We start from the raw sequence: 16,968 nt of genomic DNA on the forward strand, positions 1-16,968 counted from the left end.
CATTGAGCTGTTAATAACGGTGTCATTTAATTTCGTATCAACAACGGGGTTCTTTGTTATCAGGTCATCATTAGGTGTTACTTCATCTTCCCCACACTTAGGCGTTTTATTATTGTTTAGCACTACCGTTGGAGTTGGTAAAACAACATGGTTTTTACCAATCGTTTTTGTTGGTTCAACGGTTTTGGTTGGTGGAGATTTAGACTTTCGACTCACAAAGGTGATCAATTTTTTATCATCACTAAGTGTCATTCTACCCTTTCTTACATCAAATAACGCCCCGGTGGACGCTAAGAATGGTCGACCTAAAATTAGAGGAATGTTTGGGTCCTCTTCTATGTCAATGACAATAAATTTGACTAGAAAGGTTAAATTACCTACTTGAACGGGTAGGTTGTCAGCAATTCCAACTGGGTGCTTAATGGTTTGATCAAAGATTCGAACACTCATTTCCGTTGGACTTAACTCACCTACTCCTAATCTCTTATATAATAAAAGAGGCATAACACTTATACTCGCACCTAAATCTGCTAGTGCATCATACATGACACAATCACTAAGTAGACAAGGAATAATAAATTCAGCCGGATCACCCAACCTGGGTGGAGATTTTGGTGGAACTGTCTTCACCGAGTTTATCTTTACGGTTTTTGTTTCTTGCACTTTCTTATTCTTCTTCTTCTTTCCAGAAACTTTATTACCTATTACTTTCTCATACTCAACTCCTTTTCTTGGAAACGGGATGGGTGGTCTGTATGGTGCCACCACTGGCTTTACATACTCGGGTGGTGGTGATGGTGTTGTAACTTCTTCATTGTTACTCACATCTAAAACCTTCCCATCTTCTGGTGTTGGTTTTTCAGAATTCGTTGAAACCATATTAACATTCTCATTCCGAGGATTTACTTCAGTATTACTCGGTAGCTTTCCTTGTTCCCTCTCACTCATCATGCTAGCAAGAGTATCTACGTGTTTTTCTAGATTCAAAATGGAAGCTTGTTGAGTTCTTAATGACTGATCAAACCTCTCATTTGTTTGGGTTTGAGATGTTATAAATTGTGTTTGAGATTCCATTAGCTTTGCCATCATTTATTCTAGATTTGACTTGACTTTTTCTCTTCGGTTTGTTGTGGTGGTTTATACAAGCTAGGTCTTTATTGATTGAAAGTGTTGTTTTGAGTTGGTTGGTTATTTGGACCTTGTTGGTTGTACGAGTTATTGTTGGGTCCATTTGGATTGTAAAGAATGTTTTGATTTCGATTGAAGTTTGGCCTTGTCGGTTGATAATTATTTTGATAATTATTTCCCGGTCTTTGGTTCATATAGGAAACATTCTCACGTTGTTCCATCATTTGCTCAATGTGACAATCTTTCGTTAAGTGTGGTCCACCGCATTGCTCACAACTAATTCCTATTGCGTGAATATCTTTAGTCATCTTTTCCATTCGTCTCTCGAAAGCATCTATTTTTAAGAAAACGGAATCAAAGTCATGGCTAGAATCTGCTCTAGCCGCTTTAGATGAACGAAAGATATCTTTTTCTTGGTGCCACTCATGTGAGTGGGAAGCTGTGTTATCAATGATTTTGTAAGCCTCAGTTGCAGTTTTCTTCATAATGGAACCACCAGCTGTTATGTCGATGTCTTTTTGTGTAGCAATGTTGCATCCTTGGTAGAATATTTGTACTATTTGATAAGTGTCTAAACCGTACTGAGGACATCCTCTCAACAACTTTCCAAATCTTGTCCACGCCTCATATAGAGTTTCATTTGGCTTTTGCGTGAACGTAACTATTTCTCCTTGAAGTCTCACGGCTTTAGATGCCAGAAAGAATTGTTTAAGAAAATTTTCAACTAAAACATCCCATGTATCAATCGCCCCTTCAGGTAACGATTCTAACCAATCTTTGGCTTCTCCCTTTAAAGTCCAGGGAAACAACATGAGATAGATCTGTTCATCCTCAACTTCTCTAATTTTGAATAGAGTACAGATCTTATTAAAGGTTCGAAGATGTTCGTTTAGATCTTCCTTCGGCGTACCACTATATTGGCATTGATTAGTTACCATGTGTAGGATTTGTCCTTTGATTTCATAATCTGGCGCATTAATGTCTGGCTTAATAATGGCGTGACCTTGGCCAGTGCGTGCGGCTCTCATTCGATCTTCCATAATTGAAATTATTGAATGCGAATCACTAGAGGATTCTGATTTAATGGTTTGTGGTTCAGGAGGAATGATTAGTGGTTCAGGATCTCTGAATTGTCCCTGAATATCCTCCGGATTCTCAATTGTGAGGTCGGGTTCAAAAAAATGGATTATCGGAAATTTGAATTGGAGTACTTGGTCAACTAGATGACGATTCTAAAGAAAAATCAACGACAATATTGGCTAGATGTCTTGATCGAGTTACAGGTGGTGAACGTATGAAATGTGGTGAACGTTTTGCTCGGTGCATTCACTGAATATCCTATTAGTTATAAAAGATAAAAATTATATAAGTTATCAAATTAATAGACTTTTCTGATTTTGCCCACGTTTCGAATAGCCAATAGATGCAGCAGGTAGCCAGGACCCTTTAAATCGGAAGCCCACAACTCGCCACTAACAGATCCAACTATTATTACGAACCAGAAAATTTTGGATGTCTATCAATTTAATCGCTTAAAATAATTTTTCGTTTTGAATTTTTAGAGAAGAAATAGAAAATTCTATGTCCTAAAAACTAGAGCGTCGAGAAATAAGAAAGAAAAAAAGCGCGCCGAAAAATGTCGAAAAATAAAAGGTCGAAAAATTAAGCGTCGAAAAAATAATAAAATGCGGCGTCGAAACTTAAAAGTCTAAAAACTAAAATTTAAAACTTATGTCTAAAGGTATTAAAGCTTAAAAGGAATTCTATATCCAAAACGGCAATAACTTAAAAAGTACTAAAATCTTAAAACGGCGTCGCAAAATTCTAAAGCGCCTAAATCTTAGTCTAAAGAAAAATCACTTAAAGGATTTTACGGCAAAGCCAAAAAATCTAGAAATAAAAATAACTACGGCAAAAACTATATCATAAAACTAGTTACGAACGATAAATAATACAAATTATAAAAAGATATATTATAAAAAGATAAAAATAAAATTTTATATAAAAATATTATTTTTATATTATTAGTTTATAAAAATATTAATTTATATAATTAATAATAATATTTAATATTAATATTACAAAATATAAATTAAACTAATTACTAAATACAAATTAAATAAATAAAAACCTAATTAGGTTAAATAATAATATTAATTAATAAAAACCCTAAGCCGTAATTAATGCGTACCAGATTAGTCCTGTCAGCTTACACCATGCGACCGCATGGAATCTAGGCATCCGGCTCATGCGATCGCATGAGCCTGGATTGCAGATCAGTTTTGGGCTTCGACTGGTTCGACCCAATCTTTAATTTTAATTATTATTTTTTTCTAATTTATATAAAATATTTATATAAATTAAATAAAACTTATATTTAAAAACTAAAATAGAAATAAAAATACTTTATAATTTTATATATTTTGAACAACTCTTAAAAATATATATATTTTGTTTTTCTTTTTATATTTTTGAATTTTTATATTTAAAACGTATTTTTACAAAAAGAAATTAAAACTTAATAATTTTTTTATAGCGTTTCGCTTCGGCGATCCCCGGCAGCGGCGCCAAAAACTTGATGTTAAAGCAGAGGGGTACGAAATAGTTATATTTTTATTGCGAAATACTATTAAATATGATACAATTTTACACAAGTTATTTATTTATTTATAGAGTGGATATACCTAAACCTTGCTACAACACTTATAGGCAGTGTACCTAATCGTACAGTAGTGTAGTTTTTAGTAAGTCCGGTTCGTTCCACAGGGAGCTGGCTAAGTTTAACGCTATATTTTAAAAACTATATTTGTATAAAATATATATAATTATATATAGTAATATTATTATAAAAGGGGGGTTTTTATCGTTTAATGACCAGTTTGTCGATTTTAAATAAAGCGTAAAGATAAATGACGATAATATAAATGACAGAATTTAAATAGCGATAAAGTAAATTGCAGTAATTAAAATGACAGTAAATAAAGGTACGATGAAATATAAAATAAAAGTATTATGCTTATTTAAACTTCCGTAATCATGATGTTTGATGTTTTGATTAATTGTTACCCGGGTTAATTGTCCTTTATCCTGGATTATTTGATACCTATTTTGTTTTTTGTCCATAATATTCCATCGGTCATAATTATAAAATGCTCGTCAAATTAACCTTATTACCGAAGTCAAATATTCCAACTAATTAGGGATTCGAACTGTAACAAGGTTTTAATACTTTGTTTAATGATTACACCAGGTTATCGACTGCGTGTAATCTAAGGTTTTATTACTTTGTTAACAATTACACCAATTATCCTTGTATGTAATCCACCCCTGTTTTAATGAGATATGAATATTAATTTACCCACTTGATCAGAATGAATAATCAATTACCCAACCCGAATAATTAAATAAATGATCGTAAAAGATGTCGTATAAACGTCACTAAATAGAACATACATAATCATTTTAATAATTATTAGATTAACTAATTTGAAGATAGGTTCGACAGATTCTAATGAGTTGTCATTCGATTAGACAATACCCCATATCTATTAATAGTCAATAGTCCAATGTCCACAAGTGTCGGTCTTTTGTCCAAACCTTAATTATGGTACAAAATCTAATAACCCCGTCTTAATATTTAGTCTAACGTCACGATTACTTTGGCTTAAATAAGCATAATAATAACTTAGTTACGAGACATTAATTTAAAAAGAAAGAACATAACTTACAGTGATTATTTATCGCGTAGCGTTACCCGGACAGAGTTTCGACTTTAAACCCCGTAAAACATTTCTTACAATAACCCAATTATTATTAATTTAAATTAAAATTATAATTAAAATATAAATATAAATATAAATTGAGAGATAAGAGAAAGAAAATAGAAAAAGATGTATTAAAACTCGCAGAAACTGGCAAATTTATAGGATGTAGCCTGCTACACTAACTCATGCGGTCGCATGAGATTTGTGCCTTCTAGCCATGCGATCGCATGGCCATCATTTCCTGGTCACATACTTTTTGGCTCCTAGCTTGTCGACATATTTATTTAATATATATAATATATATATATAATTTAATATAATTATATATATATATATTATATTATATTCATGTGCATAGCTGATTTGTAATTTTAGCTCCGTTGACTCGCGCGTTGATGCTCGGTTTATGTCCCGGTTCCAGATTTTCGAACGCCTTTTCGTACGCTTAGATATCTTGTACTTTGCATTCCGCGACTTGTACTCTTGTAATTTTTAGACGTTTCTCATCAATAAATGGAACCACTTAGATTGTAACTTGTACATTTGAGCTTTTTGGTCATTTGCGTCTTCAAATCGTTGTTTTTTTCTTTTGTCTTCGCACTTATTTATTTAAACGATTATTACATAAAAATAGAACAATAGTAACTAAAAGCTTTACATATTGGAAGGATATTGATACTAAATATATGTTCATTTAGAGCACTATCATTGATCATGATTATGATGATGGTTAGGATGTTAGTAATTAGGATGATGATCGATTGAGGTGATGATAGATAATCGATGATGATGATGTCGATAATGATGATAGTGCTCATGCTGGTGATGATGATACGTACAATGATGAGGTATAAACATAAACTTTAAGAATTAAAATATGCTAATTATACTATAATTAAATTGTGGTTATAATAGTTTTACAAACATAAACACTTATATAATAATAACACTCTAAAAAGAATGTGATTATGTTTATGAACTAAATTTCGAGATATTAAGATTATGATTATGATAATAAGAATATGGTTAAGGATGTTATCGGGTTAGCGGGAGGTCGCGCGTTCAAACCCAGGACTTGGGCAAATTTTAAGGGCTACTTCTTTGAAGTAGATATTTATTTATTATTATCTTATTATTATTATTATTATTATTATTATTATTATTATTATTATTATTATTATTATTATTATTATTATTATTATTATTATTATTATTATTATTATTATTATTATTATTATTATTATTATTATTATAATTACAAATAAATATTATCTATATAAAAATATATATTCATTTGATATATCATAACTAAATTAATATTACATACTAATTTTTAAATAAAATATTATTATCTATAAAAAAAATATATATATAAAATAGTTATAATTAATCTAGTTATTATAATAACATATAAGTTATCAAAATAACAAGTATATTAATATTAATATTAATAAATAAATTTGTTTAAATATTATTACATGGTTTAATATATATAACTGATATAGGTTCGTGAATCCGAGGCCAACCTTGCATTGTTCAGTTCCGTCGTATGCATATTTTTACTACAAAATATCGTATTGTGAGTTTCATTACTTCCTTTTTAAATGCTTTTGCAATATATATTTTTGGGACTGAGAATACATGCGCCGCTTTTATAAATGGTTTACGAAATAGACACAAGTAATCGAAACTACATTCTATGGTTGAATTGTTATACCAGATATCGCCCTTGTTGAACTTGGTAGCCTAAGAATTAGTGTTTATTATAATTGCCACCAATTGACGCGAATCCTAAAGATAGATCTATGGGCTTTGACACGCCCCAGTCAGAGAATTTGAACTGCTTTAGTACTTCAATGTTTATATATTTGCGGATATTCTAGATGCATTTTGTTAATGTCGGTTACCAGGTGTTCAATCCATATGAATGAATTTTAAACACTTGCGAGTGTATGATTATTGAATGAAATCTTGTGGTCTATTAAAATGATAGAAAAGATTGTTTATGATAAACTAATGAACTCACCAACCTTTTGGTTGACACTTGAAAGCATGTTTATTCTCAGGTATGAAAGAAATCTTCCGCTGTGCATTTGCTCATTTTAGAGATATTACTTGGAGTCATTCATGACATATTTCAAAAGACGTTGCATTTGAGTCGTCGAGTTCATCAAGATTATTATTAAGTCAATTATAGTTGGATATATTATGAAATGGTATGCATGCCGTCAACTTTCGATGAAATGAAAGTTTGTCTTCTAAAAATGAATGCAATGTTTGTAAAATGTATCATATAGAGGTCAAATACCTCACGATGAAATCAACTATTGTGAATCGTTTATAATGTATATGAACGGGGCATTTCAGTTGGTATCAGAGCAGTGGTCTTAGCGAACCAGGTCTTGCATTAGTGTGTCTAACTGATAGTTGTTTAGATGCATTAGTGGGTCTGGACTTCGACCGTGTCCGCATGTCAAAAGTTTTGATTATCATTTCGTGTCGAAAATTTCCTGCTTATCCTCCTTAGGAAATTATCTACTTACTATTCTTAGTCTAGACACATCTTACTGCATTGATTGCATGAATAGTGGATAGACAAAATTCATATCTTAGCGTATCTGTTACTGTAGACTTGCCTGACATATTCCGTAGATTCCTCTGTAACTTATGGGATTTTAGTATTATATATGCATATGTAAATTATGTATTGCAGGGTACTATTCTATATCCTATAATCTATTTCTTATCGAAAATCCTTCATCTGATCGTACGAGATGAATCCCTCAACCAGTTCGAGTCCATCAGATTCCGATAGCTATTCCGACAGCTATTCCGACATGGATATTCACCTAAGCTCCGAAGGCAGTGTAAATGAAATGGATCAACCAAACTAGTCATCTTCAATTCTGGATGAATTGGGGATGAGTTCGTAGACGACTTAACCGATGGAGATGCGAAGAAGGCTATCATTTCCATCCACCACATTCCCCTCTTGGCGAAGAACCTGAAGCATTTACCGGCGAACCCATTCCAAACACCATTTTCAACCTCATTTCTAGAGTAGCTCGGCACGATTATATTCTATCCACAATTCTAAACCTTATTCATCCGCTCGCTCTGACCGACAATCATCCCGGAATAATGGAAGAAGTCAACGAGCTTCGCGCTCGAGTAATCAATTTAGAAAACGTGGTGCAAAACCTATCAGCTTCAGCAACAGCACCGGCAACACCAGTACCACCAACAACAACATCCGCAGCACAAGCCTCAACACTACACGCCTCAAACTCACAGTCTGTACCTCCAACATAATCATCATACTACATGATGTCCTACATCGATTATCTTCGTTCTACATGACGTTCTACATCATTTATCTTCGTTCGACATGGCGATTATGTAATCTCTAATATTTTAGAGATTATATATTCTAGTTCTAATGGTAAATCAAATGAGTTTAATATCATATTGACTCATTAAATCCATGATTACATCTGAAGAAAATATATATGTATATATGTTTTCATAAAGATTGTAATTAAAAATTCTTTTGTACAAACGATTAATGGTGAAAATATTTTAACGGGTAGGTAATACCCGAGGAATATTTAGATTTCACATTAATAAAGTACACTGTACATTCTTTCAAATCCAATTCAACAGTCATTTACTATCCTATTTACAACCACCGATATACGTATCCGTTCACCGCAGAATAACCATTTTCACTCAATTTTATATTTAGATTTTGACTTATCAGAATCTGACAAGTGCCATAATGAAGAAAACATTGGACAAAATAAAATTTGTTAGAAACAACAAATTAACTATGAAAAATTTTGTTAAGAATCCACGCTAACAAAATCCTAGCTAACTGTTAATTCCTTATTGTACATTTAATTATCGCATATTATTTTATTGCAATTTAATTCTCGCAATTTTATTTATCGTCATTTAATTTTTGTTATTTATTTTACCCACTTTAAATATCGGGACACGTATACAAGGTTTTGACATATCATATCGACGCATCTATATAGATTATTTGGAATAACCATAGACACTCTATATGCACTAATGTTCGAGTTAGCTATACAGGGTTGAGGTTGATTCTACAATAATATATATACTTTGAGTTGTGATCGAGTTTGAGACACGTATACAATGGGTCACGAATACGTATTAATTAATTTGAATATTATATATTAAACTATATATGAATTATTGAATTACTAATTGTGGACTGCTAACTGTGGACTGCCAACATTGGACAATTAAAATGAATTAAAATATTGATTATAACATATGAAACTAAACAATTCTTCAAGTTTGTCACTTGATTTCATCTTAAACCTCATTTGTATCTCGACGATTACAATCTGCGTTCAAACCTTTCATGATTCTTGAAAATACCTCAATCGAAAGGATGAACTGTAACGACCCGTCCTTATTCCCCTGGACGAAGTCATCAACATCTGGTCCCATTGCGATGATAGACTCCAAGTAATGTCCTTAAAATGAGCAAATGCACAGCGGAAGACTTAATTCGTACCTGAGAATAAACATGCTTAAAAGTGTCAAACAAAAGGTTGGTGAGTTCATAGGTTTATCGTAATAATCATTTCAATATTTTAATAGACCACAAGATTTCATATACATAAACATTTTAATAAAGATATTCTAAGTGGTTGAGCACTTGGTAACCATACTTAACATTTAAACAACATCGCATATTCCCTTTATTATGAAATCTCACTACACCGTACCAAGTGTTGTCACCAAAACAAATTACTGTGCAACCGTTGAATACTGGTCGTCCAGTCCGGTTGGGGTTGTCAGGTCCGATAGATCTATCAACAGGATTCGCGTTTACAATACCCATGTAAATAGTAGTTACCAAGCTACAGGGAAGTATGCCAGTGGTACAACTCAACGTAGAATGTATTTTAAGTACTTGTGTCTATTTCGTAAACATTTATAAAAGCAGCGCATGTATTCTCAGTCCAAAAATATATATTGCAAAAGCAATTAAAAAGGGAGCAAATGAAACTCACCTAATGTATTTTGTAGTAAAAATACATATGACTATATTGAACAATGTAGGGTTGGCCTCAGATTCACGAACCTATCAATTATTTATATTAACACATAATATTCGCAATCGATCAAATTTAACATTGGTAATATACTTATACATATACTTTATATATATATATCGTTTATATATAATTTATAATATCTATTTTAATTTAAGATTAAAGAAAATATAGTTATATTATATATATATATAATATATTTAAAATATATAAAAATAATATTATAATAATGATTATAATAATAATATTGTTAAAAATAATAATAGAAATATTGTTAATACTAATAATAATAATACTGATAATAATAATAATTCTAAAAATGATAATTTTATTAATAATGTTATTATTATTATTTTTAATGATAATGTAAATAATAAAAATAATAATTTTAATAAAAACACTTTTATTAGTAATAATAATTTAAAGATGATAATTTTTATAGATATGATAATACTAGTAATCTCAATGATAATACAATTATTAATAATATTAATAATAATAATTAGAATTATACTAATAAAAATACTACCTTATAGTAACAAGCTTTCAAAAAGAAATAAACACCGCTGCCCAGGTTCGAACCCACGACCTCTCGTTTAAACCCAACATGCCCAACCATCCTTCTGCCATTTTATTTCTGAATCATAACCTAAACTAAATTATATGACTTGTGTGGACTCAACATCTTTCGGCCCAACAGAACAATGGAAACTCTCAGCCCAATACAAAACATAGATTGGGATCTCGGCCCAAAACAATTACGGCCCAACTGATTAATCAGGGCCCAACAATATAATTAGAAGGTTACGTACAACTTGTAATCCACTAGCTGAAATCCCTGGTTTCTTGTTGATGGGGACAGCAAACGAAAAAAAATATAGAAAGAAGAAGAAAAACGGTCATCTTCATCATCATCAAACCTTATTACATCATACACAACGTCATCTCCATTATAACCGTTATTGTCATCGATATGTGACACCATTATCACCATCATGTCATATAACATCCGTCATTATCAATATTTTCATTATTAATCTAGCATTACCAACATCATAAATCATCATCGACTCCATCGTCTTACCGTATCATTGTTATCATGGTTGTGCAGAACAGTAATCAGAAAGATCAATGAAGAGAAAAATAAAATAAAATGGGTTTAAGGTGGCGATGGGATTGTGACTTAGTTAGAAACAGAAACAACGTGCAACAGTTTAATCGGTTGGTTGTGGTTTTGAACATGAATAGTAAACAGGTTAAACGAAGCAATATCATAGCAACAGTATACCGGAGGTTGTTTCAACGGGAAAACAGAAAAAAAAATTATGGCGTTTTTGGGTGGGTCTTGGTGACGGTTTGCAACAGAAACGAAATTTTAGCATTAGTAATTAGCACCATTGGTAGTTTAGTGTGGTGGTGATCGATGGTTTGATGATTATGGTGGTGTTCGATGGGTTAAGTTTCATCGAGCAAAAAGGGTCAATAGTAGCAGCAAAAAGGGTGTTGGTTCCGGGGTTGTGCTCGGACAGAAAGCAGCAGCAAGAGAGATCAAAAGGTGTCGGTTTTGGGGTCTAGTCGATGGTGTTGGTTGTGGCGGTCTCCGATGGTAGTTGAGGGTGATGGTTTCGAGTTGTACATTCTAACAACAGAAAACCCAAATGGGTTTCAGTTTTGTTGTAGCCAAACAGAAAACAACTATGGTGGTCGATGGTTAAGAAGTGGTGATGCTTTTAATATGGTGGTGTTTAAATGGTTTAAAAAAGAAGGATGATGGTGTTGGTTCGTTCTCCCCAATTCAAGTAACATATAAGTTTATATAATACTGTAAAGTGAAGGTTAATGATTAATAATATTAATATAATAATAATCAATAATTATAATCTAAATCAAATTCATCATGTGAATATAAAGCGGAATATGACATGAAACAGAATGTACAGTAACCCTTTAACATTTTCTACCAACACTATTTTATGGATATTTATATCGTGGTCCGTTGCTACTCAATGGCGGATAAAACGTCTTTGGAAAAATTCCAAAATTTTAAATTACATATCTTTATTTATTTTAGTCATTATGGTATAAAAATTGATCGTTAACTATTATTAGATAAAAATAAATCACTGTCCACTCCCGATCCTAGGTAAAATATAAAAAAAAATGTTGATATTTATTAATTAGCTCCTAAATATATTTTTAATAAGCCTAAAATTTATCTAACTCATTTTCGGATCACCGTTTATTTTAAAATCACATAAGTTCCTTTTTAACTTGATTAATAACTATCAAGGTGACAAAAGAGTGCTACGAGCGTTTATTAAATAAATTCTAAATCATATATATATATATAGATTTGTAGTAATATCATATATTATTTTATTTACACAAATGAATTAACTCATATAAGTTTCTATTTTAAATTAATATATATATATATTTAAAACTGTATTTATTTACATATAGTGGTTCGTGAATCGTTGGGAATAGTCGAAGGTCAATTGAATATATGAAACAGTTCAAAATTTTTGAGACTCAACCTAACAGACTTTACTTATCGTGTCAAAAATATTAAATCGTATCGAGAGTTTGATTAAAAATTAGTCAAAATTTTCCGGGTCGTGACAGTACCTACCCGTTAAAGAAATTTCGTCTCGAAATTTGATCGAGGTCTCATGGCTAACAATAAAAATGTTTTCCTAACGAATATGAGTTGATAAATAGAGTTTTATCATTATTGATTAATATAGATAAAACGATTCGGTTATGTGAAGTGTACGAGTGAAGCTGTCACAAAAGATTGAGATAGAGATTTAACTTTTGACGTAGTCACGGTTGATTTTCGAAATTCAAGAAATTTAAGGAAATCTTCTAATCAGAAGTAAATGTAATAGCACGATTTATTAGCAGACTGTTGGAGTTACGGAAGAACAGAAATATCAAAGAAATATTTTCGTGATATGCTTAAAAATTTAGTAGAATGAAAGAGTCGTGTAACATGGCACATGATGAGGATAAGGTCTGTGAATCATTATCACGTTACATTAGAAACTCAGCATGACTTACTGTAATATAATCACGTTGATCAAGTGTCATTATATTATACTAACTCATGCATCGGTTCCTAACACTTCTCCACAATTCATTCATAATTTATACTTAGACTTTACAGAAGTTTCCAATATAATGGAATACAGAAATTACGAAGTGGTAGATAATTTCGAACAAGAATATTTATGAAAATATCCTCAGAAATATCGAAGATATTTCATGATGATATTTTAGAATTTCTAAGTTCGAAGGTTGATAAAGAAAAATTTTCCGCAAGATTTTAACATGACTTTGGAGAAAGATATTCTCTAAAGATTCCATCGGATCCAGAATTACCCGAATTCTTTGAATATAGGGTCTGGTCCTTGTATTTGTCTTTGGTCTCCTTCATGGTTAGCTGAATCCGGTTTTTCAGTTCCAAATTTTCTATCGAGCGTTCCTAACACTCCATTCTTCATCATCAAACTCTTGGCCGTTCAGACCATCTGTGATTTTGCTGTTTCCTCTGCATTTAATGCTACCATATCTGAATCTTCGGTTATCAATTCGAGGTGGTTTCAGAAGAATTGTGTTTTTAGATGATTAAACGCTGATGGTAATATGGTAGAATATGAAAGGTTCTCCGGTAACAATAAAGAGTACACATATATATCAAGGTTATAATAAGGTTGTTTCGGATGAAAAGTCGGAGTTGACTTGCTGGAGCTGTGACAAAATTTGCTACTTTGAAAGGGATTACCAAATTATTTTGGGTAATAATAACACTAAAGGAATAAGCACAGCTATGTGTTAAACGTTTACTCAGTTTCCGAGAGTTTTTCAGGTGCATAACTATATGCATCAATCTTTTCTTCCATAGATGAAGTGCGGATGGTTCATCCTCTCGATCGAGGTGTTTTCAAGAATCATGAAAGATTTGAACATGGATTGGAATCGTCAAGATTCAAATGAGGTTTAAGATGAAATCAAGTGGCAAACTTGAAGAATTGTTTAGTTTCATATGTTATAATCAATATTTTAATTCATTTTAATTGTCCAATATTATTAGTCCACAGTCGATAGTCCACAGTTAACAGTCCAATAATTCATATATAGTTTAATATATAATATTTGAATTAATTAATACGTTTCGTGACCCGTATACGTCTCAGACTCGATCACAACTCAAACTATATATATTATTGTAGAATCAACCTCAACCCTGTATAGCTAACTCCCTCATTACTGCATATAGAGTGTAGATGGTTATTCCAAATAATATATATAGATGCGTCGATATGATATGTCAAAACCTTGTATACGTGTCCCGATATTTAAAGTGCGTAAAAATAAATAACAAAAATTAAATGACGATAAATAAAGTGCGTAAAGTAAATAACAGAAACTAAATGATGATAAATAAAATTGCGAGAATGTAAATTGCGATAAATAAAATGTAATCAGTTAACTAGGAACAATTAGCTAGGAACAGTTAGCGTGGATTCTTAACAACATTTTTCTCGTAGTTAATTTGTTTGTTTCTAACAGATTTTATTTTGTCGAGTGTTTTCTTCATTATGCTACTTGTTGGATTCTGATAGATCAAAATCCAAATATGAAATTGAATGAAAATAGTTATTCTATGGTGAACAGATACGTATATCAGTGGTTGTAAATAGGATCGTAAATGACTATTGAATTAGATTTAAAAGAATGTACAATATACTTATTAATGTGAAATCTGAATATTCCTCGGGTATTACCTACCCGTTAAAATATTTTCAACATTAACAGTTTGTACTAAAAAATTTTTAATTACAATCTTTATGAAAATATATATACATATATATTTTCTTCAGATATAATTATGGATTTAATGAGTCAATAAGGTATTAAACTCATTTGGTTTATCGTTAATGCTAGATTACATAATCTCTAAAACCTTAGAAATTACATAATCGCCATGTCTAGCTAAGATAAATGAGGTAGAATGATACGTAGAGCGAAGATAATCGATGTGGAACGATATGTAGAACAAAGATCATACTCGAAGTATAGATGGTGATATTGAGGCGTGTGATGTTGATATCCGAGGCACATATTATGATGTTGAGGTTTATGACGCGGTTGTGGTTGAGGGTGATAAGGGTATTGTCAGCGTTGATGATGGTGATGCTGATTATGCTGCTGGTGCTGCTGCTGGTGTTTGCAACCTTCGCACCATGTTCTCCAAAGCCGTCACGCGAGCGCGTAGTTCGTTAACTTCTGCTAGTACACCGGGATGATTGGCGGTTGGAGCGAGCGGATGATTAAGATTCGAAATATGGGATAGTATATAATCGTGACGAGATACTCTAGAAATGAGAGAGAAAATGGTTTCTCGAACAGGTTCGCCGGTAAGTGCTTCAGGTCCATCGCCAAGAGGAGAATGTGGTGGATGGAAAGGATCACCTTCTTCTTGTCTCCAATGATTGAGGAGGCCACGAACCCATCAGATGAATTGGGGATGGCTGATTGGTTGAATCATTTTGGTGACGCTACTTTTGGGAGTTTAGGTGAACATCCATGTCGGAATAGCTATCAGGTTCCGAGGAACTTGAACTGTTCCAGTTCGTACTATTGAGTAAAGGGTTTTTCGATATGAAATGACTTTTGGATGTCGGATGATATTCTAACTACATAGAATATCTATATATATAGTACTAAAGATTTCGTAGACTACAGAGGAATTTACGGCATATGTCAGGCAAGTCTACAGATGCGCTAAGATATGAATTATCAGATACGCTAAGATATGAATTTTGTCCATACACTATCAATGCAGTAAATGCAGTAAGACGTGTCTAGACTTATGAATGATAAGCAGACAATTTCCTAAGGATGATAAGTAGATAATTTCCGACTAGGAATGATAAGCAAAACTTTTTGACATGCAGACACGGTCGAAGTCCAGACCCATTAATGCATCTAAACATCTATCAGTTAGACACACTAATGCAAGACCTGGTTCACTAAGACCACCGCTCTGATACCAACTGTAATGACCCGTCCTTATTCCCCTGGATGAAGTCATCAACATCTGGTCCCATTGCGATGATAGACTCCAAGTAATGTCCTTAAAATGAGCAAATGCACAGCGGAAGACTTAATTCGTACCTGAGAATAAACATGCTTAAAAGTGTCAACCAAAAGGTTGGTGAGTTCATAGGTTTATTGTAATAATCATTTCAATATTTTAATAGACCACAAGATTTCATATACATAAACGTTTTAATAAAGATATTCTAAGTGGTTGAGCACTTGGTAACCATAATTAACATTTAATCATATTCCCTTTATTATGAAATCTCACTACACCGTACCAAGTGTAGTCACCAAAACGAAGTACTGTACAACTGTTGAATACTGGTCGTCCAGTCCGGTTGGGGTTGTCAGGTCCGATAGATCTATCAACAGGATTCACGTTTACAATACCCATGTAAATAGTAGTTACCAAGCTACAGGGAAGTATGCCAGTGGTATAACTCAACGTAGAATGTATTTTAAGTACTTGTGTCTATTTCGTAAACATTTATAAAAGCAGCGCATGTATTCTCAGTCCAAAAATATATATTGCAAAAGCAATTAAAAAGGGAGCAAATGAAACTCACCTAATGTATTTTGTAGTAAAAATACATATGACTATATTGAACAATGTAGGGTTGGCCTCAGATTCACGAACCTATCAATTATTTATATTAACACATAATATTCGCAATCGATCAAATTTAACATTGGTAATATACTTATACATATACTTTATATATATATATCGTTTATATATAATTTATAATATCTATTTTAATTTAAGATTAAAGAAAATATAGTTATATTATATATATATATAATATATTTAAAATATATAAAAATAATATTATAATAATGATTATAATAATAATATTGTTAAAAATAAT

The sequence above is a fragment of the Rutidosis leptorrhynchoides genome, chromosome 6 (genome assembly GCF_046630445.1).
Source record: "Rutidosis leptorrhynchoides isolate AG116_Rl617_1_P2 chromosome 6, CSIRO_AGI_Rlap_v1, whole genome shotgun sequence".
Classification (NCBI taxonomy): Eukaryota; Viridiplantae; Streptophyta; class Magnoliopsida; order Asterales; family Asteraceae; genus Rutidosis; species Rutidosis leptorrhynchoides.